Source organism: Schistocerca cancellata, chromosome 4 (assembly GCF_023864275.1).
Source record: "Schistocerca cancellata isolate TAMUIC-IGC-003103 chromosome 4, iqSchCanc2.1, whole genome shotgun sequence".
Taxonomy (NCBI): domain Eukaryota; kingdom Metazoa; phylum Arthropoda; class Insecta; order Orthoptera; family Acrididae; genus Schistocerca; species Schistocerca cancellata.
The window spans coordinates 863,955,793-863,981,452 of record NC_064629.1 but is presented as its reverse complement, the minus strand read 5'-3'; the positions used below and the strand labels follow the sequence as shown (position 1 = coordinate 863,981,452).

The 25,660-nt window shown below is 41.1% G+C and overlaps 1 protein-coding gene across 1 annotated transcript in view; it reads left to right on the top strand.

Annotated features, from left to right (window-relative positions):
• Positions 1 to 25,660, top strand: part of LOC126184477 (dynein axonemal heavy chain 7-like) — a 1,143,184-nt gene that overhangs the window by 883,731 nt on the left and 233,793 nt on the right. The gene's annotated exons all lie outside the window — the stretch shown is intronic.

Here is a 25,660-nt window from a genome sequence, read left to right as displayed (position 1 = left end):
GAAAATTTGTACCAGTCTGGGACTTAAATTCAGATTTCCTGTATAGTGTAAATGTTTGCCTTACCATTAGGCTATCTGAGCAATCCTAACTTCCATTTGTCTATAACCTGTACTTGTACATCCATTATGTATATACCTTACAGGGAAGACATTTTACTTGAAAGTCACCTGCCCAGTGTGAAGGATACAACTATTATTGCAGTGCCTGTGTCATTCCAAATTACAATGCAATGTTTCTTCAGACAGCCATAATGAAATACATGAAATATATTTGCAGTTGCCAATATGGACAACCATCAGCTGAATAATGGAATGACAATGCAGCCACTCCAATACAGTATTGTGTTTATCTGTTGACACCTGGCAAGCGACTTTCAAATAAAATGTCTCCCCCCATACAGGAAAATACATAATGAATATATAAGTACAGGTTGTAGACACATAGTAGAAGATATACAGAAGTTTTCCTGGCCATGGGTTGTGCTCAAAAGCCTAATGGTAAAGTGGCTGCTAGCAATAAGCTGGTAATCCTGGTCTGGTGCAAATTTTCATTGTCATCTTAGCATTATAAAGCTGAAGATTGTCCACATTGACAACTGTGAATACATTTCATGTATTTCATAAAGACTGTAGTCAATGCAGTACAATTTGTCAGACATGCATTCTTGTCCAAAGGAACATTTCATTGTAATTTGTGTATTAAATTCAAAATGTTACACTCACTAAACAAGGTTTCAGAGAAGGAAAGTAAAAAAGTGATAACAGTAGATGTAGTTGAACATGTTTTGAACTACCCTGATATGCAGCAGAAGACTTGTGAAATTTTATGGTCCTTTCTAAGGCATGTGACTGTGTGATTAATCCCAAGTTAAAGAAGAAGTAGCATGCGTATGTAATTCAAGGGAAATGCTTGAAAATATTAAAATAAATATTGATGAATAGGAAACAATAAACTGAAATGAAATATATTAACAGAGTAATTACAACCACTTACAGACTTGAACTATGGCTTGTTAAAAATTATGTACTATGAAGCTCCATCGTCAGTTGAATTCTATACAATGCAAAAATTTTTAATTGTGTGTAGGTTGAAAACAATATACAATGTTAAATTTGATAACTAGTTTCAGTTGATCATACAACTATCCTTAGCTCTCAAAGAGAAAGCAGAGAAAGAAAATTCCTTTAGGTAAACTGACTTAAACAGTCTTCTAGGACACACATATACATGGTAAAGTAACATACAAAAATTAATGACACCAGCCATGGTAAAGACACAGTTATGACTTCTGCACCACTTATTAGCAGCAGACACAGTGGCTGCACCAAAGACTGAGACGGCGTGGAGTTTTACAATTATTCATTGAACTTTCTTTACAATTTCTCCCTCGTTGTCGCTGCCCAGCCATGCAGATCCCTCCACCTGGCTGCTGCTGTGTAGATTATCTGACAATGCGTGCAATGTGCGCTGCTGATTGCACTTGGAAGCATCAGGCCTTCAGTGCTCCGCTGAAGTCAGGATGCACTGTGGCTGAGATGAACTCGTCATCACTAGCCGCGTCACTATGTGGTCAGCTGCTGACGCCTGCTGCACCGGCAGCTGGGAAGCTGTCAGTAGTGATGTCCATGAGGTCCTGTCATGGACGGACCACACACCGTGGGGCTGGGTCATTGTGAAGTCCTTGCGTCAGTCCCCAGCGGCGCCTGTGACGGCTCCTGCTGGAAGTTCTTGCTGTAGTTAGTCAGCCAGGGTGCCGACCAAACTCGGGCCGATGCCCAGAGCTGACGTTAACATCTGGCAGCAAACAGATGACTCCTGTGAGCTGGAACTGACATCCAGAATCGTCACCTATGAAGATTGAACATTCGGACATGGACCACTTCTGTCCTCACATCCAAACTGCTTCCTAATGGCTTCTGTCTGTTGCTGCCTGTGCTCCACTATTTATATCCTGCAGGAGGACGTTTTTTAGTCTCGGTGGTAGCTTTTTGTTATTACTCCCACAGTATATTGCAGCGTAACTTAGCGTGCTGGCCTCACCTCTCCTTACTCAGCACTCCCCAGGCTTTGCTTGGCGCTTGGTCTGTGTGCGTCCTTGCGTCAGTCTGTTGGTAGACTGCTCCTGTCAGCAAGGCTATCTGTGCGTGCTTACTTCGCAACGCCTCAGTCACCGGCGTGCCTCTATTTTTGCCATTCTCCACTGCATGAAGCAACGCTTACTACATGTGGCCGCAACACTACCTCCTCCTAAACATTAAGTTTGTCCCCGAATTTACCCTACACATTAACTCTAGTTCTATCCTATAATCTACTTCTTCCCTACATACATCCAGGTTGCCCTGACTCATGCCCTAGTGGTAATCCATTCAACAGGAATCTCATGGAGTGGTCTTGCATTAACATGCTGAATCCTCCATTTTAGTAAGACATATACCACACCAATAAATACAATCAACACAGTAATAGTACTGGTTGAAATACCAATGATCACTATGCTATGTTTCCACCTGGTGTCGTACTCCTTCACATGCCTTAATAATTGATGCATTGAAATTTGACCTTTGTCCGAATGTACTAGTTAATCTATCATTTGCAATAGTGTAGCATCCAAGGTGTTGTTAACATATGTCACATTTTCTCCTGGAGTGATGCTGAATGATGCATCTGGCCAGTACAATGTCAGATGAGTATCTGTAACCTTTGTGACTCCCGTGACTGTCGCTGGTAAGCTGAAACAATCCCCAACTATTTCACAATTTGCCCCATTGATTAGCAAACCACTGTCCCGTAATTCCATCTCCGTGGTTGCTGTCCAATTCCCGTTGTCATAACACTTGGCTGATATCCTCTCTGTAGTGAATACTGAATACAACCAATGCCTCCCAAGTTGCTGAAAATGTGACATAGGCTTCACTATTATTCTCTGACACTCCGAAGCTTCTGCTTCTGCCCTAAATAACTGGATCTGACACAAACCCTTGCCCATGAAAACAACCCGTGATGGACAAATGGAAATTGACTCCATTAACCATCTACTCAACTCTAAACTTGACATAGTAGCATGAGTATCCCCCTCCTTAAAAATTAATAAAACCTCCCGTGGCCTGAACTGTACACCCTTCTGTATTTACTCCCATCTGACCGGATATGAATGCACTGTGTAACAGTGATACTGTCTCCCCACACTAATTACCTGAAATCTAATCTCTATATACATCTTAACTAAATCCGTTGTTACCTTAATCCTAGACATATGATAAAAAAAGTGACATACTCACTTTGATTATCAGCACTACATGCTCTACCCCCTCTGGAAACTTTCCCTCTGCCTGCTTCAGAATCCGTCTGAATTTTTCTGGTGACATCAACGTCACACTCACCTGCCCGTACAGTGCGTGATGTACTGCCACTTGCAATTCGTCCATCCTCACTCGTGCATCACCAATGCTGTTAACCAGTTCCCGCAGCAATTTAGCCATTTCCAGCTTCCTTTCCACTATATCCAATCGCATTTGTACCTGTTCCAGATCTGTATTCAGTAATTTCTGTGTTTGTTCTATATATGCTCGTAACCCTGTAGCCATCCCACGCACCACACGTCACATTCAACAACTCTGTACCTAATCCCCGTATCTCTGTTGTGTGTATATCCACTAACTTCCTTACGCTTTCCTCACTGTCGCGAATAACTGTTAAAGAATTGTTCAAACCCTCAATGTTGTCTCTATCTGCTGTTCCAAAAATTGTTTTCAGCAACTTCCCACCTGCATTCAACCAACCCCTCTTTACTCCCTTTCTCCTCCCTAGAATTGTGCTCACGACTTGGCGCCATTGTTCCCTTATTTCCTTACATGACCTATCCAAAGCCTCGTACTCTTCTTGCACGTCCCGTAATATTCCACTCTTAGATGAAACCATTTCCACACTCGCTACCACCTCCTGTAGCTGCCACATCTCGTTCCTTACGTGCAGGATAATGAGTGCCAGCCGAAGCATCCACTCGTGATTGTGAGGATCTCATCCCGTTTTTTACTGAACAACACTCCACCTCGCAATGGCATATCCTGTACCTGGCCAACTTGTGTCAGCTGCCAGAGGACTACACCCCATACTATCCACTCGTACCCCATTCTGCGACACCTACAGAATGGAGATAGAAGGAAATAACCTCCCATCACTACCCCTTAATACTAATAAAATAACCCTAGTCAGTGCACGAAAATAATACACACATGATAATTACTGCTAACTACACATCCCTCGAACGCAACTTATACTTAATACCCTGTTTACTGTCTGCTTCTGTCGCTTCTTTTCACTTTCTGCCAGAAGGAGAAGCACATATACATGGATCTGCTACCACCTGGAATGGCTTAACTCTACTAACGTGAACCACCATTGTCTTGGTAGACAATTGTAATTTTACATTGACAGGTGATGTCATTTCCACTACTTGGTACGGTCCCTGGAACTTGTTTGTGAACTTCTCGGTTCTCCCTTTTGGAACATACGGATTAGCTAGTAGCACCAACTGGCCTACTCTGTACTGTGGCAACTTCCTCGTTGTACCTCCCATCCGTTCTTGTCGTTCCAACACTTTCGTGTCAGCTCATATAACTCTCTGCCATACTTCCTAAATGGTTTTGTCAAATTGCGTTAAATGCTTGCCCTCCTCTCCCAGCCTTGGACAAAGCGTGTCAAAAGGTGATGGCATCTTCTGCCGATACACCACTTCGTACGGCGACAATCCTGTTGACGTATGTACCTTACTATTATATGCACTGGTTACAAATTGCAAGTACACATCCCAGTCAGTGCATTGACTATTTACATTGTGACTCAACATCTTGGCGATTGTGCGATGCACTCTCTCCGTTCGTCCGTTTGTTTGGGGATGGAATCGACTAGTCCGAAGTTCCTTTACCTTTGCTTCATCAGATCAGATGTGAAATTAGTATCTTGATCTGAGATGAAGGGCTGAGTTATCCCATACCTGAGTAACCAATTATTAACTAAAGCTTGTATCACTGTACTTGCTTTCTGACCTGGTAATGCGACCATGACTAAATACCTAGAAAAGTGGTCAATCACTGTTAACACATACTTATTCCCTGCTGCACACCTATTACATGGGCCTAAAGCATCAGTTCCGATTTGTTGGAAAGCTCTGTCTGCCTCTGGTTCAAATTCAAATGGCTCTGAGCACTATGGGACTTGCTTCTGAGGTCATAAGTCCCCTAGAACTTAGAGCTACTTAAACCTAACTAACCTAAGGACATCACACACATCCATGCCCGAGGCAGGATTCGAACCTGTTGAGAGGCACCCACATGCCTTGCTCGTACTGTGGCATCAAGCAGTCAGGCCTGCAAGATGAGTGGTCTGCCAAGCGAGTGGATTCATTCTTATTTATCGAGTAACACAAACTCTTGTACTCACAATTAAGTTACAAATTATCCTCCTGTATGAATAATATGCAACGGAAACGCACATCTGACTATCAGTGATTTACAGAACTCAGACTGTTCACTACGCACTGGCAATACCACATTTTCTTTATGTCTTTTATTTAACGGCTTTTATCAACACATGGCCACCGCACTGAATATGAATGGCGCACACATTATAAATTTGGGACATCATGACAACATACAATTCGAAGGAAAAGTCCACCAATCTTTTTCTTTTCACTATCTTATTTATTCCGATAAATTCTATAACCTGAACACACAAATTCTATAACCTACAACAATAACACATGACAAATTCCGCCCAGTGGGCATGGCTTTACATTGGTGAATCTCTATATTATGGTCTCGTTATTATTTAACGCTACAGTGCACTTTCTGGATAGGATGGTTGATCTTTTATTATTTCTCACACTTCGACTCTCACAATCATCATCACGAAACTTTCCTCCAGACCGAGCGGTACAGAAGGAACAAGCATAACCCACTAATCTTTTGAAGCTACCTCGCTACTCTCCCATGCAAACCACACATACCCAAATTACATGACATACACCACACTACAATATGAAATACTACACAGGTAATAGTCACAACATTATCGCTTTCAGCTTTCCCACTTCAATTAATATTTATCCCAGTTTCACACGACACTGCCCCACTTCGTAATTCTACTTTCCTACTATGAACTCTGGAGATGCATGCACATCTTCCTGTGCAATGCAAGCCAAGTGGCGTTGCTGGATAGACGGCTGACTCACCTTGCTTCTCTCTCAGAGTTTGAATCTAGCATCACACGGAATCATATCACGCAAAGTAATATTAAGAACATATTCATCACAGACGCGAGTCCTCAACTGATACCATGGATGAGTACTTCTCTTTATCTTTTGTCTCATACACAGTTTGAGACTCACACAGTACTCACCACGTGGAAGTACTCGTCTCTAATTTCAAGTCCTGCACACGCCATTTCTTAAATATTTCAACTTATGGTACGCACACTATTTCTTGAATATTTCAACTTATTATACACACGCTATTAATTCAGCTTAACTTAAGCACACGGAAGTATTTCAACTTATTGCTACACGTGGTTTCATTGTGACCGTTGGTCACTTCTGAAGATTACTACAATCCCATTAATATTACCTGCCTGACATTTAATTCTCCCCACAAAAGTTCCTGAAATAGAGAAATTATTATTTCAAACTACTCTTAAATATTCCACATGCATACCATGTCTCCACTCTTTCGTCATTACGGAGCACAACTAAAACAGGTCATAACAGCACAAGATCCAGCGGCAGAGTGCTGAAACATGGCCGTTCTCGAGGTCCTCTCGCACCTCTGCTGAAGTAGGGGAGCACCTTGCTACCATATTGGTCAGCCACATTTCAGGCACTCAAAGTTCAGGTAAATTTCATGTCTTTGGTCCCACCAAAGGTGGCCAAAGGATCGACTCAAAGATGATCATATATTCACATTCACTATCTGCGGTTAGCAGACGACCATACATTCATTCATTTCAAAAGATCTCACCAAACTGGACGTAGGGATTTATTTTGTGGGAGTGCACATGTGATCAATTAAATAAATAAATTGTCATTCTTTCCCACACTGGTATCTGGCTTCGCTGTATTAATTGAAATTGAGTTATTTTACCAAAAAAATGTGTTGTTCTGACAAAAATAATGAAGTATGTTGTACCTATTTTCAATGTCGGGCAGTACTGTACCCTTTCACTGTGACCGTAGCTGTTGCGCAGTTCCAGACTCTAGTGCCTAGAACCGTTCGGCCACTCCAGCTGGCATCCTGCGTGTCTGCCTGTGTTCTGACAAAAATAATGAAGTATGTTGTACCTATTTTCAATGTCGGGCAGTACTGTACCCTTTCACTGTGACCGTAGCTGTTGCGCAGTTCCAGACTCTAGTGCCTAGAACCGTTCGGCCACTCCAGCCGGCATCCGGCGTGTCTGCCTCTGGTAATCTTTGAAGCTGAATCTTTTGATGGCTCAAGTCCGCACGCTGTACACATGGTACACAATTCCTGATGTACTTGTCCACGTCTTGACATCGTGTCCTCCACCAAAACTTCTCCGCTATCCGCCTATCCATAGCTCTTCTCCCGAAATGTCCTGTAGGAAATGGTCATGCGCCTGTTGCAAAACTTCAGATCTTAACGCTGCTAGTACGACGACATGCAGGCTCCATTTCGTCGACCTGCAAAGTAACCCATCCTGTACTAGGAACTGCAGTTGCTTTCTGAACAGTTGGCAGTCACTATCCACAGCTTGTGCCCTTTTCCACTCATCTTCAGTCACCCCTGTTACTTGTAATACTGCCACTTTCCTGCTCAATGCGTCAGCATTTGGCATGTTTCACACCTGGCTTGTGTATTACCTCATAATCGAACTCACTGAGTTTCAGCGCCCACCTCACTAGCCTACTCACTGGGTCTTTCAGACCTAATAACCACCGTACAGATAACATCGAAAGTACGAAATCCCATATATTACCACTAACAATTCCTTCTCTATCGTGGAGTAATTTTTTTTCCGCCTTGTTAAGTTAACGAGACACGAACGCTATCGGATGTTCTTTGCCCTCAATTTCTTGCCCAAGTACAGCCCCAAGAGCGTGATTAGATGCGTCACATTGTAGTATAAACTCCTTCAAAAAGTCTGGAAACTTCAAAAATGGATCTGATGTCAGTATCCGTTTCAACTCTTGAAATGCTTTCTCACACTCTGTTGTCCATTGGAAGGTAACACCTTTTCTTAGCAACTTAGTAAGTGGCCTCACTATTTCTGTGAATCCCTGTACAAATTTTCGATAATAGCTTGCAAGACCAATATAGGATTGCACTTGTTTAACTGTTTGCAGAACCGGAAAATCTCGTACTGCGGAAGTGAGATGAGGATCTGTCCGTACCCTGTCCTGACTGATAACATGCCCAAGATAATTACTTGTGCTTGCGCAAAATGGCATTTGTCCAAATTTAATGTTAGCCATGCTGCCTCTAATCTTTTAAGCACCTCCTCTAACTGTTCCACATGTTGCTCTCATGAAAAACCTATAATGTCATCCAGATACACCATGCAACTTATTCGGTTTCAACCTGCGAAGAACTCCATCCGACGACCTCTGAAATGTTGCTGGAGTGCTTTTTAGTCTGAACGGCATTCTTTTATACTCAAAGTGACCACAATGCGTCATAAATGCTGTTTTTGGCCTGTTTTTTAGCTTCGGTGGTAGCTTTTTGTTATTACTCCCACAGTACATTGCAGCGTAACTTAGCGTGCTGGCCTCACCTCTCCTTACTCAGCGCTCTCCAGGCTTCGCTTGGCACTTGGTCTGTGTGCGTCCTTGCGTCAGTCTGTTGGTAGACTGCCGCTGTCAGCAAGGCTATCTGTGCGTGCTTACTTCGCAATGCCTCGGTCACCGGCGTGCCTCTGTTTTGCCATTCTCCATTGCCTGAAACAACACTTACTACATGTGGCCGCAACACAAACTATACTGTAAGTTTAGAATGCAAAAAAATGGTTCAAATGGCTCTGAGCTCTATTGGACTTAACATCTGTAGTCACCAGTCCCCTAGAACTTAAAACTACTTAAACCTAACTAACCTAAGGACATCACACAGATCCATGCCCAAGGCAGAATTCGAACCTGCAACTGTAGCAGTCATGTGGTTCTAGACTGAAGTGCCTAGAACCACAGGGCCACACCGGCTGGTGTTTAGAATGCATCATCCACATATCTTGGTACTAAATAAGACAAGAAAAGCCACTATCAGAAGAATGTGAGTCATAATCAGTTTCACAGCATAACAAAAATAGGAAAGTAATAACTGTGAAACTCATATCTTTCTCATGTACACTGATGAGCCAAAACGTTATGACCACCTGCTTTATAACCTGATTGTCCATCGTTGGAAAGAAATACATGACTGATTCTGCGTATCTGGGATCCAACAGTCTGCTGGTAGTTTTGTGGAGGTATGTGACATTATACATGGAAGTGTCAAAGGAAATGGTATAGGCATGCATATTCAAATACAGAGATATTTAAACAGGCAGAAAATGGCACCGTGGTTGGCAATGACTATATAAGAGAACAAGTGTCTAGCACAGTTGTTACATTGGTTACTGCTGCTACAATGGCAGGTTATCAAGATTTAAGTGGGTTTGAATGTGGTGTTATATTCAATAATCAACTTATGGGCACTAAAATTATTAATGTCTGATCGTAAGTGTGTCCTCACTTGAAATAATCTACAATATAGAGGAAAACATAAAATCTTTAACTGGTCGCAAATGGTTCAAATGGCTCTGAGCACTATGGGACTTAACATCTAGATTAGATTAGATTAGATTAGATTAAATTTACTTTCATTCCAATTGATCCGTAGTGAGGAGGTCCTCCAGGATGTGGAACATGTCAGAAAAACAACAATACACGACAAATATTTACAACTAAAACAAGTAAGCTAATGTACCATTCCACAGGTCCCAAGTGGAATGATCGTCATTCACACACACACACACACACACACACACACACACACACACACACACAGACACATTTTCAATGAACACATTACTGCACTGAAATTGTGCAGAAGTTATGTTGTACTTATATACAAATCAGTTGGTTTTACTAAGAAATTCATCAATGGAGTAGGAGTTGGCCACCAATAAATCCTTTAGGCTTCTCTTAAACTGAATTTCATTGGTTGTTAAGCTTTTTATGGCTGCTGGCAAGTTATTGAAAATGTGTGTTCCTGAATAATGCACACCTTTTTGTACAAGACTAAGTGACTTTAAATCCTTGTGAAGATTATTCTTATTTCTAGTATTGATTCCATGAATTGAGCTGTTGGTTTGAAAAAGTGATATATTATTAATGACAAATTTCATTAAAGAATAAATATATTGGGAAGCAGTAGTTAGTATCCTTAGTTCCCTAAACAGGCTTCTGCAGGATGTTCTTGAGTTCACACACATATAACTCTTACTGCACGTTTTTGTGCCCGGAAAACTTTAGCTTGGCTTGATGAATTACCCCAAAAAATAATCCCATATGACATTATGGAATGAAAGTAAGCATAGTATGCCAACTTTTTCATTTTTATATCCCCTATGTCTGACAAAATTCGCATTGCAAACAGAGATTTGTTAAGACGCTTCAGCAGTTCTGTGGTGTGCTCCTCCCAGTTGAATTTTTTATCAAGCTGTAATCCCAAGAATTTAACACTGTCCACTTCTTCTATCTTCTTGTCATCATATGTTAGACATATACTCTTGGGACACCCCTTACAAGTTCTGAACTGCATGTAGTGTGTTTCTTCAAAGTTTAGTGACAAAGAATTGCCTAGGAACCAGTGATTAATGTCCACAAATATTTTATTGGCTGATCTTTCTAAGACTACACTTGATTTGCTATTTATTGCAATGTTTGTATCATCGGCAAACAAAACAAACTTGGCATCTGGTAATGTTACTGATGAAAGGTCATTGATATACACAAGAAAGTCCCCTAGAACTTTGAACTACTTAAACCTAACTAACCTAAGGACATCACACAACACCCAGTCATCACGAGGCAGAGAAAATCCCTAACCCCGCCGGGAATCGATCCCGGGAACCCGGGTGCAGGAAGCGAGAATGCACATAACCGGTCACAGGTTCGAGTCCTGCCTCGGGCATGGATGTGTGTGATGTCCTTAGGTTAGTTAGGTTTAATTAGTTCTAAGTTCTAGGTGACTGATGACCTCAGAAGTTAAGTCGCATAGTGATCAGAGCCAGCCAAAATCTTTAAACTTAAAAAAATTAAACCTAATTACATGAGAAACTTAACCAAGTTCAGTTAATACAACATTCCCCAGCTTATTTTGGCACATCATAAGTATTCTCCCTTTTTTTTTCAATTTGATAAACAAATATGATTGAAATTTTTGAGATTATGATATAAAGTCGTTAAAATTCTTTTAAGGTTCATTACTGAACTTCAGATTAATGTGATAAAGTCCTTTCTTTAACATTGGTCTGTATTTTCTTTAGTTAGAAAACTAAAGATCAGTTTGAAAGTAGATTTTCCTTGTCACTATGACAATCACAGATTTTAAGAAATCAGTCTCTGTCATTATCATATGTACATTTTTGAAATATTACATAAAGATAATATGTATAAAAAATCAGGTCCACTGTAAAAAAAAACCACATGCTCTACCTTTGTTAAATACGTTGCACTTTCGAGCACTTTTATACAATTCACTATTGGGCTTGGGGCATTCAGAGGACATCCGTGTTGGGCTACTTGATGGGCGGGGGGAGGAAACTTGTTGTGCAGGTGATAGGGACTGTAGGCTGTCCCTCTCTCATGCAGGTCAACTCCTTTCCTCATGCCTCTCCCTCACAATTTGGCAGCAGATCAACAGAACCTGTGGTGCCCCATGTTTACAGCTGCAACAGGACATGGCTGCAGAAGTTTCCGTGTTAGGTGAGCGTCGACCTCCAGTGCAGGATGAACTCATCGCAGCTATCATTGCCTCTTGCCACGTCACAAGTGGCTGGACCCACCTGGCTGGAATGTTATAGTAATGTGGCCTTATCAGCAACTGTTGTGCTAACAGCCACTACTCATGATGTCACCCCCTTGGTAGCGTCATTCCCCTATCTTCCTTCTGCAGTCCCACCATGCTCGGCTCTGGCGGTGAGTCTGACATGTCTCTTGATTCAGACCTGCAGACATTGTGGGTGTGGTGGTGTTGCTAACATGTCGCCACTGGTGCCACGCCCCTTGCGTGCACCTGTTCCTCTTCTCTCATCCATCCTGCCACATCGCAACACCTGACCTCAGGTAACCAAGCTCGCCTCTTGCGGTCGCTGCAGTCTTCAGTTTTGTATTTGGCAATGGCTGCCGAGCTGGTAGTGCATCGCTTTACGAACTGTCTATACGGACTGCCCGTAACCAATTGATGTTTCTGCATGACTCCCTCAGTGTAGGGGGGCATGTCACCTGTCAGTGTGGGCGCTCGGCAGGTGTGGGTCACTACCTCATGCCACGCTCGTGCTGCTGCTAAACTGCGTGAAATGTCTGCTGCTTCTGCCAGGTGGTGGGGAGGGCCCACGTTGCCATCTCTGTCAGCTGCAGGCAGCATCTATCAATCGGGGAATTCCAGATGCCTCTCGCTTGTCCCATCATCAACTGCTAACCTCCTTCACCTGCAGCCTCCACTTTTCCCAGCTGCAAGCTGGTTCTTGACAGGAATCTGCGCTCAGGGGAACAGTGTTCTCGATACATCCTTCATAATAATTTTCTAACATTTACGTCTTCTCAATGATTCTTCATATTATGCCTTATGGGTGTTAACTTTCAAATTATATTTACATTGGCTTGTGATTTACCTGGCTATTATGTAAACAAATACTCTGTCACTAATTTACAATAGTCTCATTTCTTAATCATTCCATCAATAGCTTTACCACAGGGATTTTTTTACAACACTTGAAGTATTTTTACTTAATGGTAAATAAGATATGAGAAGAATCCACTCATTTCAAATTTTACATTCTTTTACACATATAAACAACACACACAGGCAATCTTGACTAACTACACAGAAAGCATTCCTGGTGACGTCACATTTTCTGCATGCATAGCTATTCATTTCAAGCTACTTTCACATGTAATACACAGAACATACAGAATTTCTACCATGTATATTAAATGATTACAGACTACTTCAATGCTACATTAACAAATACAAACACAGAACTACCATTACCCCAAAGTACCCTTTTCAATGTCTACCATGCATTCTACAATCATAATTTATATGGTAATTTACTCCTCTGGCTTCCTTATTTTTGTTTTTCCTTTCCATGCCGCTGGCACACTTCATGTGGTGTCTTGCTTCATTCCTCTTCGTGCTGTTGAAGACTTATTTGTGGCGACATATATTCTCCCCACTAAATGTATATCTTTTCTTCTATAATCAAATCTCCCTGGTAAATTTTGTTCTTACCCTTTTTACTCTAGCATAGACAACTTGCATTGCCTTGTTGACATTATACAATATAATACTAGGGACACAAAACCTATGAGTGATATTTAATATACAACATAACACTATTGACCTATATTACAAAAAATGTATGTTGATACACTGTCTGCTATTCTATGAGGGTCTTCACGTTGGGTACGTGATGCAGCCCTCTCTATTTCCTTGTCCGTAGGGTCTGGACATTGATAGTGTTGGGGTGAGGGGTACAGCACGCTCAGTAAGGTCCACTATATAGGCTAAGGAAAGTTTTGCAGATCCTTTGATAGCTTGTGTAACTGAAACCACACCTTTCATTCAATACAGAAGTGGATTTTTCATACTTTCTTTTGGTATGTATTCTGCCTTATTTCGGCAGTGTGCTTGATGTTCTTCAAAGCTATGTCTATGATCTCCTGGTGTCAGAGTTGTCTTTCCTTTGGCCTGGTACCACTTCTTTTATTTGATTTGGAGGCTCCTTATTTTTCAGTACTAATACCGGTGGCAACATAGTTGACGCATTTGGCAACTCGTTCAGAATTTCTTGGAATTCCTTTATAAGCACGTCCCACGTATTTAACAGTTAAGCCTACACAGCCAACCTAACTTTTTCACGACGTATTCTGCAGTGTTAGACGATGGGTGGAACAACAAGATAAGGTTCGCCTTAATTTTTCTCCACTTTAACATCTGCATCCAATGTTGAGACCAGAACTGTGGCCCATTGTCCAAGATTACCTATTTGACCAGCCCAATGTCCGCACAAAATTGTTGACAAATGCCACTGCCACCAATTTCCCCATTGCTTTCTCAGTGGAATAAAGCAGACAAATTTAGATGTTAGCTCCACAGCTATGAGAACGTATCCATAGCCAGACTTCGTTCGAATTATTGGCCTGAACATGTCCACCCCAGTGACTTCTCGCAACCTATTTGGAATTATCGGGTACATCGGAGCGGCGAAAGATGTGGTGGGTGGCTTGGTCCTTTGACACAGCATACACACTCTGATCACCCACTGTTCTCTTTTTAGCATATTATTAAACTAGCAGACCTTGTGTAGCTTCTGAAAGCTCTTCCGTGCCCTGAAGTGTTCATAGCTTACGTGGGTGTATCACACTGTCTTATTGATCATTTTTTCAGGTATTACCACTAGCCATCACAGGTCTTCTATGATCCATTTCTGGAAAAGAATCCCGTTTTCTAACCTATAATATTGCCAAATTGCAGCTTGATTTCTGTCCCTCCACTTTTATTTCACTTCTTTGAGTATGGGATCCTTGTCTTGTTCATGGCCGACATTCTTTAGAGACATTTTCACAAAGTTTTCGAAGGTGACATTTTTCAGGTGCAAGATGCTGAAATTGTTTTCGCCCAGTTCACCATATACTCTGTTTATTAGGCCTACTGGAGCCCGAGAGAGAGCGTCTGCAATCAGGTTCTTTTTGCCTGGTATATACTCTATTGTAAAGTTGTATTCTTGTAGGTAAAGTACCCAGCGACATAACCTGCCATGGGCCAACTTTGCAGACTTCAGGAATTGTAGTGCCTGATGCTCAGTAAATACCTTTGCGTTCCTTCCATATAAGAAGTATTTAAATTCACTGAACGCCCAGACAACTGCCACTCCCTCGAGTTCTGTGACCAAGTAGTTTCTTTCTGTTCATGACAGCACTCTGCTTGTGAAAGAAATGGGCTTCCAGGTCAATGAATCATTAGCGTATTCTTCTTGAAACAGAACTGCACCAATGCTGTTTGCTGAACTGTCCATCATGAGAAATCGTGGCTCAAGTCTGGATGTGTGAGAATAGGTGTATTCCCTAACACCTCCTTCAACCTTTCGAATTTGTCTTGTGCTTGATCATCCCAATACCAAATTGTATTCTTTCCTATTAGCGCGCAGAGATGTGGTGTGGCCAGCACGTTTCAGTTCACTAATTTCTTGAAAAAATTTGTGACTCCTAGGAATCCTCTTAGTTGCCTCTTCGTTGCTGGCCTTGGAAATTCAACAATCGCTTTAATTCTCTCGAGGTCTGGTTGTATCCCATCCACCAAAACAATGTGACCTAGAAACTTTATTCTCTTATGCCCAAACTGAGATTTATCTAGGTTCACTGTTATACTGGCTAGTTCAAAAGTGTCTAATAAATGGTTCAACACCTCATTGTGTTCTTCCTAACATTTTTCTGCTATTAGCACATCGTCAGTGCATAATGTAATTCTCTCATGTAGGTCCTCAGGAAGGATGCTGTTCAGGCCTCACTGCTGCCGAAACATTCAGTCTGATTGGAAGCCATTTAAATTGGTAGCAGTTCCCATAACACAAAAATGCAGTATACTGCCTTCATTCTGGATGCAACACGATTTGCCAGTAACTCTCTCTCAGATCAACGGAGGTTAATACCTTCACTCCACGAAACGTTGCAATAATTCTTCCATGCTATCCAGTCTGTCTGTTTCTGCTTTAACAATCATGTTGATTCGCTGAGAATCCAGCACCAATCTCATAGATTCATCCTTTTTTGGTACCACTAAAGGCGGTGAGTTGAATGAACTCATGGATCATTTGACTACATCCTGTTTGAGCATCTTCATGACCTCTGCCTTCACTTTTTCTTTATGTGCTAACGGAATGGGGTATGATCTCACGAAAAGCTTTTCGTGCTCCCCTACTTGAAACTTGTTTTCAAAGCCTTTTATCGCACCCGGTGCATCCGAAAATATTCTCTTGTTATTCCTTAAGATCTCTAGCAATCTTAATCGGGTGTCTTCTGGCATGTCTTGTATGCTGTGCATGCTTTATTCGATTATTTTTCTGAAAACCCCATCCCTTCCGTGTGCGTATAGCGGTAAGCTCACTCCACTAATACAGTTTACGAAGGTCTACGGTTCCTGGTGCACTTCCAGGTAAGTGAGAAATTGTAGGCAGCTGGCTTCAGACTCATCTCTTATGACCCAATTATCGACCTTCAATTTGACAGGGTTCCCCTCTCTGTTTAGAGACATGATACCTCCACCCAAGTCTACAGTAGCCTGGTGGGCGTTCATGAAGTCTACCCCTAAAATTAATTCAGTGTTCATTAAGGGCACAATGAAGAAGTTTTTCTCTAAATCCTCACCCTTGCATTGGAACATGATCCTAGTCTGCCACTTGACTTCTACACTTTTACTGTGTATTGCCCCTTTCACCTTCGTCCCTCACAATGGTAATGTAGGCCAAGCTTTGGCCTCCCCGCATTTTTGGAATTCAGTCTCACTAACAGTCGAGAACGGACTCCCCATGTCGATTACGCAGTCCAGTGATACCCCTTTCACTGAGATGGCAATCACTGGCCTAACGGCCAAAATCCTGTTATCCATTTGTTCCTGAAGTAATGTTTCCTTAATATCTTCCTAACCTATGTAAAGTACTTTATAAATTTCCGTCGTCGGATGTGGACTAATACCGTCTCCCTGAATCTGCATTGGTCATAACTGTTGTTTTCCCTCCATTTCCAGTGGTTTTTTTTTTCGTGGGTCAGCCAGTCTGATTTTCGCGTCAACGGGAATAGGGTCCCTTTTCCTATTCACCTGTGCCTGCCCATATTTTTCACCATTATTTCGTGGTGAGGTCGACCGGTTACTGTGATCGTATTTTCCTCTGTTGTGGTAATCATGTGCGTTGTGATTGCCATTATGCCATTCGTTTAAATATTTACCATATTCATTTCTGTTTCCCCAATTACCTTTATATGGTTGGTAATTAGTGTCTGAGTACTTGCCTACTCGTGAGCCTGTATGCCTCCACGTTTTACTGCAGCAGCGACTTGTTTTCCGCTTATGTCCTACATCGTCTCATTCTGCGAACTGTGCCTTTTCCTGTTCCCACCCGCTGATGTTGTACTCTAATTCCTGTAAGAGTAGTTTAAACGATTCTATGTTGTCCTTACATCATCTGAGTAGTACGATATGGCGCAGCTGAGTTGGAAGTTTCATTATACACAGCCTTATCAGTTCACCCAGACTGTACGGGTTGTACAGATACTGGTTGTTCTGCCGCATGTGTTCGAACATTTGGGCAGGACTTGCAAAACCAGATTGGTTTAAATTTGGTAACATCATTACCTTATGCTTTACCCAGTCTTGCGCTGCCTCGGACCAATAGGAGGAGAGAAACTCGCGCTGAAACTCGTGTACCATCGTGGATGTGCGCACTACAGCTCTCATTCAAACAGCGGGTTCGGCCTCGAGGTGCCCACACATATATTCTATTTTATATTCATCCTGCCAGTTGGGTGGAAGACAGAACTGGTATTGTTCAAGCCAAGCACGTGGGTGCATCCCTATCACCGAGTTGTGGAAGACTTCGAATTTTCGAACAGAGACGAAGTGTTTGTAGTCAAACACATCCGCTTTCCTCCTGTATGAACCTATGCATGTGTTTCTGTGTTCTTCCCAGCATTTCTCTACATCCCTACTCTCGCTAGTTTCTTTGTAGTCCTCTTCACGTTTGTAATCACATCCCTCACTACTGTTTTGCATGCCTATACGCACGTGGTTTCCCTTTTCGGTTCCGGATGCGAGAATATTCTCTACATGAGCCACACGTTTGCATACCTCATTTGTAGCATCACGTTGTCGCCTGTTGACCTCGCATTGGCCTTCCTGAAAGCTTCTTAATAATTTGATTTCTTCATTATCAATTGCATTCAGCATCGCAGTGTTCTCACTTCTCTCTGATATTGTACTATCTGCAATCTTTTCCACAAGTTTTTCTAACTCTTCTTTCACATTCTTTATTTCCTCCCTGTTTTGCACTTCTACCGCTCCTACTTGTCCCTCAAGTTCCAAGATTGCCCTAGTGTTTGCATCTGTCTTTTCTTGAGTTACTTCGACGACTTTTATCCGTTTTATCAGCTTTTTCTTTTTGCTGTTACATCTTTCTGTTAATGTTTGGAGTTCCTTTTCTAATTTTTCTCCACGTTTTTTCATTCTGACATGAACTCTTTTCTGTTCTTTTCTGACAGCATCAAATTTTTCGTTGACCTCATTTACAACGTCCTTTTGAACCTCTTCAAGTAGCACCTTATTCTCTTCAAATCTCACATTTACTCCGGTCATGATGCTCTAGAGTTTTGAGTTTAATTCTGTATCTACTTCACACATAAAGTCCTCAAGTTTTGAGATTAATTTCGTATTATATTCTTCCTGTTTTGCCACACTTTCTTCCTGTTTTGCCATACTTTCTTTTATCATCCTCACCAATTCATCCACCCACATGTTATTGGGATTTGTGTTAGCCGACGTACTTTGTCTACTCGCTATTCTCTCGGTTGCATCTGTGCTCGCACTTGGGTCCAAAGTCCTGCTACCAGTCGGGGAGATAGCCTGCACATGTTCTAAGTTCAGCATTGCCGCAGCACCACTAAAATCAGGGACAGTCCTGTTGCTTGTCTCACCTGCACCTGTCTCTTCTCTCTCCGCAGCTGCCTGATTAGTGGTAACTTCCTTTGTGCCTGACCTATTTATCCTCGCACCACTCCTTGACTGACCATGTGTTTCCATTTTGGATACTGGGATCATAGTTTTGCACAAATTACATAATTAATAGAGCTGCGCTCACAAAAAAATGAATTCCCTACCTTGACTACGCGAATCACGACAAATAATTTTTCATAGCTTAGCACTAGCTATGATTGCACATAACCTAGCACAGTCATCACAAGCAGCCTAACACATTCATTTTCACAGGCAATGTAATTTAAAATTCCCCAAAATACATTAATATAACACACAAAGAAAATTGCCCCCAAAATCACACAACTGAAAGCACAAAGCAACACAGGATATGCAATGCAGTATTTGCAATGCAGATTATTCACAAATTGGAATTGTGACACCTGTGGAAATTTAATCATTTATTAGTACATCCTAGCAATCTTGCAGCATCACAAAAGTGTTCCCAATTTGAGCAAGATCCAAGGCTAAAGGGTTGCCATTATGGATGATACTTGTTTTCCACAAAGTGTTGGCAGGCATCCTCAACTTGAAAATGGCAGATGTATCTTTTGTGAAAGATACCTATGACCATTTTCATGAGCAAATGTCACTACAAAATTTCTGATTATTGGTTAACTTTAAGTTGAATGTTTGAATAACCTAACTGGAATGGTAATGGAGATAAGACGTTGCTATGAGACCAAGTAAAGAATTTTATATAACAACAACATTTTATTTAATAAAATCATGAAAATAACTCCTCAATCACACATTTTACTTAATAATATGGCTATATGGAATGTTGGCCCATCATCAGTGATACCCAAAAAAAAAAAAAAAAAATTATGCAACCTGACTATCTCTCCTACCTGAGACAACTATAGGAGCCATCACACAGAGCGTCTATACTCACCAGAGTTTCAGCAGAGTTTGCCTAACTGTCTCCCCTACTCCAGGGTCCACACACGGTGGCCCGAAGGGCTCAGAGAGTCTGCACAGTGGCTGTTTGCCGACATAAAGGGGCCTGCTAACGTGCTGGGAACTTATGTCTTTCTGGTCCAGTGCAGTCTCACTCTACTTAATACAATGGTTGGCTAAACTGCATCTCCATATTCACAGAACCCACAGCAGTCAACCCTTGCATACGTCAGCAGACGATGCGCATTCACATTTGCAGACTATACTAGGAGTGACAATATAACATAATTCCGGATAAAAATTCCTTGAATGTTGGAAGGGCACCCAGGTGTGTTTTGAGCATGTTACTGTTGTATCAAGCCATGTAGCAGCTCACATGGGGCTGTTAGATGATGACAGGAAACATTTTACGTAGTTGGACTAGTCTTGTTTCAAATTGTGGATGGATGTGTATGGGTATGGAGATAACCTCCCCTGCATGTCAGCAGAGTGGAGCTGGTGGAGCCTCTGTAATGGTTTGGGGCATGTGCAGTTGCAGTGATATGGTACCCCTGGTGTGTCTAGATAGGACTCTGACAGGTGACATGTATGTAAGTATTCTGTCTGCTCACATTCATCCATTCATGTCCATTGTCAATTCTGTCAGACTTGGGCAATTCCAGCAGGACAATGTGAGACCCCACATGTACAGAATTGCTACAGAGTGGCTCAAGGACCACTCTTCTGAGTTTAAACACTTCTGCTGCCCACCAAACTCCCCAGACATGAACATTATTGAGCATATCTGGGAAGCATTGCAACATGCTGTTCAGAAGAGATCTCCACCCCCTCATACTCTTAGGGATTTATGGACAGCCCTGGAGGATTCATGGTGTCAGTTCCCTCCAGAACTACTTCAGACATTAGTCAAATCCCTGTCACATCTTGTTGCCGCACTTGAGCATGCGCACGGGGGCCCTACATGATATTACGCAGGTATACCAGTTACTCCAGTTACTTTGTTCCTTCAGTGTATGTTTATGCACAGGTCATGTAATTCATGTAAATAGTGGGCCACTGATTTTTTATATGGTGATGGTGTCTAATAGTGACCCACATGGATTTCATAGGATTTATATCATACAAATTTGGTTGCATCAACATGAGTTTGCTACAATAATTTTCTCTATGGTGAGTCTCAGTCCATGTCTGCTCTTCTTACATACTTTTGTTACTGCATCACATGCCCTCAATGCCACCAGGTAGCATCCAACTTTGCAATTGGCAATGGTCATAATAGTTTAGCTTACCAATGTATGAGACAATTTCCTTTAAGTGCTGGCTATGCCAAAGATAAAAATTTTTATAAGTGAGAACATGAATAACAATAAACAGAGGTGCATATAGTAGGCCAAACTTATTTGTGACCTATTAAAAGTCAAAATCAGTCTAACAGCTTCAAGTGCTTGTGGAGGTTAATCAAGAATTGCCAAATGAAACTGGTATGTTTGCACTGTTACAAAAGTTGTACTCTGCAGTATGCACAGTTACAAAATTAATTATGTAAAAGAAACATTATTATAGTATTAAAGGGTAAACATAAGCAATAAGAACAGGAGCAAAATGACAAGTCTATCTGACAGTCTAACATTGAAGTTGTACTAATAAAGTCATGACGACATAAAAGAGAAGAGTTACTAACAAAAGGCCAAATCTTTAAGTCATATTAAAATTTAAGGAGTACAATTTAAATTGAAACATATAAGTAAGGAATAACAGCAATTTAAAAAAGCATTCAAAATAACAAAAATTTGAAAAATTGCCAATGTAGAGGAAATGCCACCTCCCAACATGTGACCCCAAAGAAGCAAATGTGGAAGGAGGAAGATTGAAATGCAGATTCCAGTCTTTGAGACAGGACATTCTCCAGCACACACCAGCCAAATGCAATTAAAGAAGATCATCAAAAATATTAAAGACATATCCCTGATTAAAAGACCAGTTTTTTTTCACAACTGTAAATTTTTAATGCTTCCAATAAATCAAGCATTCTTCCTTCAGACACATTGTGCAGCACCTTTGTATTGTGTCCATTTATCATTCTGCAGCAGTGACTACTCATCACATGGAAAGGAGCAGTAGGAGGACACAAAAATTTTCAGTAGATGCTCCCATGTGTGGTAGGAATGAAGTTTCTCCATGTGATGTGTGAATGTTCAAACTAACCATTCAGCTTTGCCATTTGAGTGGGGGGTGGGGGGAAGTTGCAGTAGTCACATGGTGTACACTGCTATTGGTGGTGAAAAACTGTTGGAAATCAGCTGACATGGACCCCGGGTCCATTGTCACAGACAATGAGCTCAGGAAGCTGGGGTCCATTGTCACAGACAATGAGCTCAGGAAGACCTTCCGGTTGTTGTTTTTTTTTTTTTTTTTTTTTTTTTTTTTTTTTTTTTTTTTTTTTTTTTTTTTAAATAGGTAGACAACAAATCCGGTACTGTAATTGCAGTTTTGGTGGATACCATGGGGCAACAAAAGCAAACTTGCTGTAAGCAACAACTATCACCTGTTCCAGAATAGACCTGTGAAATCAATATGAATATACTGCCATTGTCCATATATGTTCATGGACCCTCCAGTAAACATTGTGATGGAACTGACTCATTTTTTTGCACAGGTTTTGCAACAAGCAGTCATTTGCTCAGTCTGAGTGTCCCTGCCCTGCCAAGTTCAACTCCATTAACTTATCTTCTCCATGGGGCCACCTACAAAAAACAGTTGATTTAAGAACCACTGGTTCAAGTGCTCTGCCCTCAAAATCCTCCAAGAAAGTTGGCCACCAGGGGAAACAAATATTTGGACATGGCAATGCCTTCAGTCTGTTCAAAGTATTCTTGGTTAAACATATAGGGTTACAATTACTGAACTATATGAAAAAAGTAAATTAGTGACAAACTACAGTATGCACACACTTTATTCAATGTTTAAACATCACTTCGGATAATTGGATTAGGATTATGACATGTTCAATATGCCTGCCATCATTGGCAATAATTTGGCACAGATGATGAGCAAAATTCTGCATGACCGGCTGAAGTGTCAGAACATCAATGCTGTTGATGACTTCCTGAATGGCTGTTTTCAGCTCAGCAATGGTTTTGGGGTACCCCTGGGCCAGAATGTCATCCGCAAAGTGCCCCTCCAGGACATCAAACACTCCCCTGCTTTAATGGGATTGAGCTCTCTCTCGCGTGAACCACATCTTGTTGAAATCAGGGTCACTTTGGATAATGTGGATGAAATCACCTTCCAGAGCTTTCATGTACCATCAAGGAATATCGCACCAATTATTCCATGACTGGACATTGTGCTCCACACAGTCACCCATTGAGGATGAAGAGACTTCTCCACCACAAAATGTGGATTCTCAGTCCCCAAAAGCACCAATTTTGGTTATTGATGAACCCATCAAAATGAACCAGTTGTGGCATGTGCATGCACATACCTTGTGTCCAATCATGCAATTTGAATGTCCTAATGCAAACTGCTCAGAAGTTATGATGGTTTTATACATATAGTTCAATAATGTCACCCTGTAAGATAGGTTGAGGTAAGATCATGCCAAAACAATGCAGAGATGCCTGACTGAATCTGTTTACCAATTAGTGCCAAGAAATCAGGAAGAGGTATCTTTGTAGAGAGTGATACTACATCAGAACTCACTAAAAGATCCGAACTGCTTAGTTGGAGAGTCTACAGTCTGTTGATAAAATCATCTGAGTTCCATGTATGCTGTGAACATTTGGCAACAAAGGCTATAAGCAAGAAAGCACATATTAACTATCCAAACATTTTGCTTTTCTATGATTTTATCAACAGGCTGGAGACTCTCCACCTAAGCAGTTCAGATCTTTAGTGACCTTTGATATAGTATGTCTTTCTACAAAGGTACCCCCTGCTGATGCTTTAGCACAAATTGGTAAACAGTTTCAGTCGGGCATTACTGCTTTGTTTTAGCATACCATTTCCTAACAATATTTTGAACAGACTGATGGCACCTCCATGGACAGCCCATTGTCTTCCCTGGTGGATAATTTTTATTGAGAATTTTGAGGAACGAGCACAGGAATCACTGCTTCTTAAACCTACTGTTTTTATGAGGTATGTGGATGAACTTTCATAGAGTGACCCCATGGAAAAGATAAGTTAATGGAGTTTTACATCATTTTAAGTCCATTCCTGAGAACATTTGATTTGCTATGGAATTAGAGAAAGATGGTTGTCTCACATTTCTGAATGTTTTGGTTAGACAGAACAGTGACGGCTCTCAGGGACATTCTGTTTATCATGAGCCAACTCACACTAATTTGTACCTGCACTCTTCAAGCTGCCAACATCTATCCCAAAGCATGAGTGTGCTTAAAACCTTTGTACACAGGGCCCATACAGTGCTGGATGCAGATAGTTTACCTACGGAGTTTGCACATTTAAGGACAACATTCAGACAAAGGCTGGTTGACCCAGCAAATTAACAGGGCATTCTCAATTAAGACCAAGAACAGGGAAGTGACTAAAGAGGAGAATGTGCCAGCAAAGTGTGACGAATCAAGCTGGGATATTTCTACTTCCCCTCTTGTTTTGCCATCTGCCTCCTTAAAATTCATTTTTTCATGTCTGACTTATTAAGATTAAAATATGTGAGTATAATCTGCATTTTCATAAAAGAGAGAGGTTGGCCCTCAGTTTCAAAGAATATAGCACCAGATCTAATTTTGTGCTTAGTTTTATGTATGTAATTGATTTTCTAATTTATTTCAACTATTCCTAGTTAGTATCTTTTGTTATAGGGTGAAATCAGTAATTGTTTCATAACTTAAATTCTATTGTTGACATATAAACAAAAAATTCTTTACTAATTATAAACATTTGGAGGAACAGCTAATAGTATTCCTAAAGGATGTATTTGGCTCTATTCGAAAATGTGTCAGCAAAGCCAGCTCTTAATTAATTCCAAAGTAAATAACAATTTTGTCAAAAGTATTGTTTGCATAACTATATTTGTTAATTTCATGGTTTAAAGAAATAATTCAGCAAAACTCTTATGGTAGAAGAAACTGTTAAACAGAACCAGTTTTTCGATGTATTTAGTTAATTTAATGAGTTAAATTTTAATTGTAGTTTCTGTTAATTTAACTTTGAATGATGTGTAGTTTCAGCACTTATTATTGTGAGGTCCCGATTTTTGGTCTCAAGACAGTCAGTGCACGGTCGAATTTTAGATGAGAAGCCTGTGTTGGTTAGAACAACAACGATGCCTCAACTGTGAAATAAGTGCTACACTATTAGGCCATGTGTTAAAACAATGACAGTGGCTGCTCCATATGTAAGTTTATATTCATCAATAACTGTGAACTTTGTGGTTAGGTTGTATCTGCTAGTAGATGTTCAATAGTAAACTATTGTACTAGTATGTGGATGGTCACCTGCAAACTATTAATGAGGCTCATGGAAAGTTAAAACAGCAGTGCACTGACCATATATAACTGTGTATTATTGGGGTGTTGTGACCAGTGAAAGTTAACTACTGTGAAACGTAACTGTGCACCTGTCAGCTACATCATTTAAAGTAGTCAGTGTTGTACTTCCACACCCCTTGTTTCAGCCAGTATCACAGTGAAGTATGTGGACACCCAGGTCAACAACTGTCAGTCTGTCTAAAAGATCTGAACTGCTTAGTTGGAGAGTCTACAGTCTGTTGATAAAATCATCT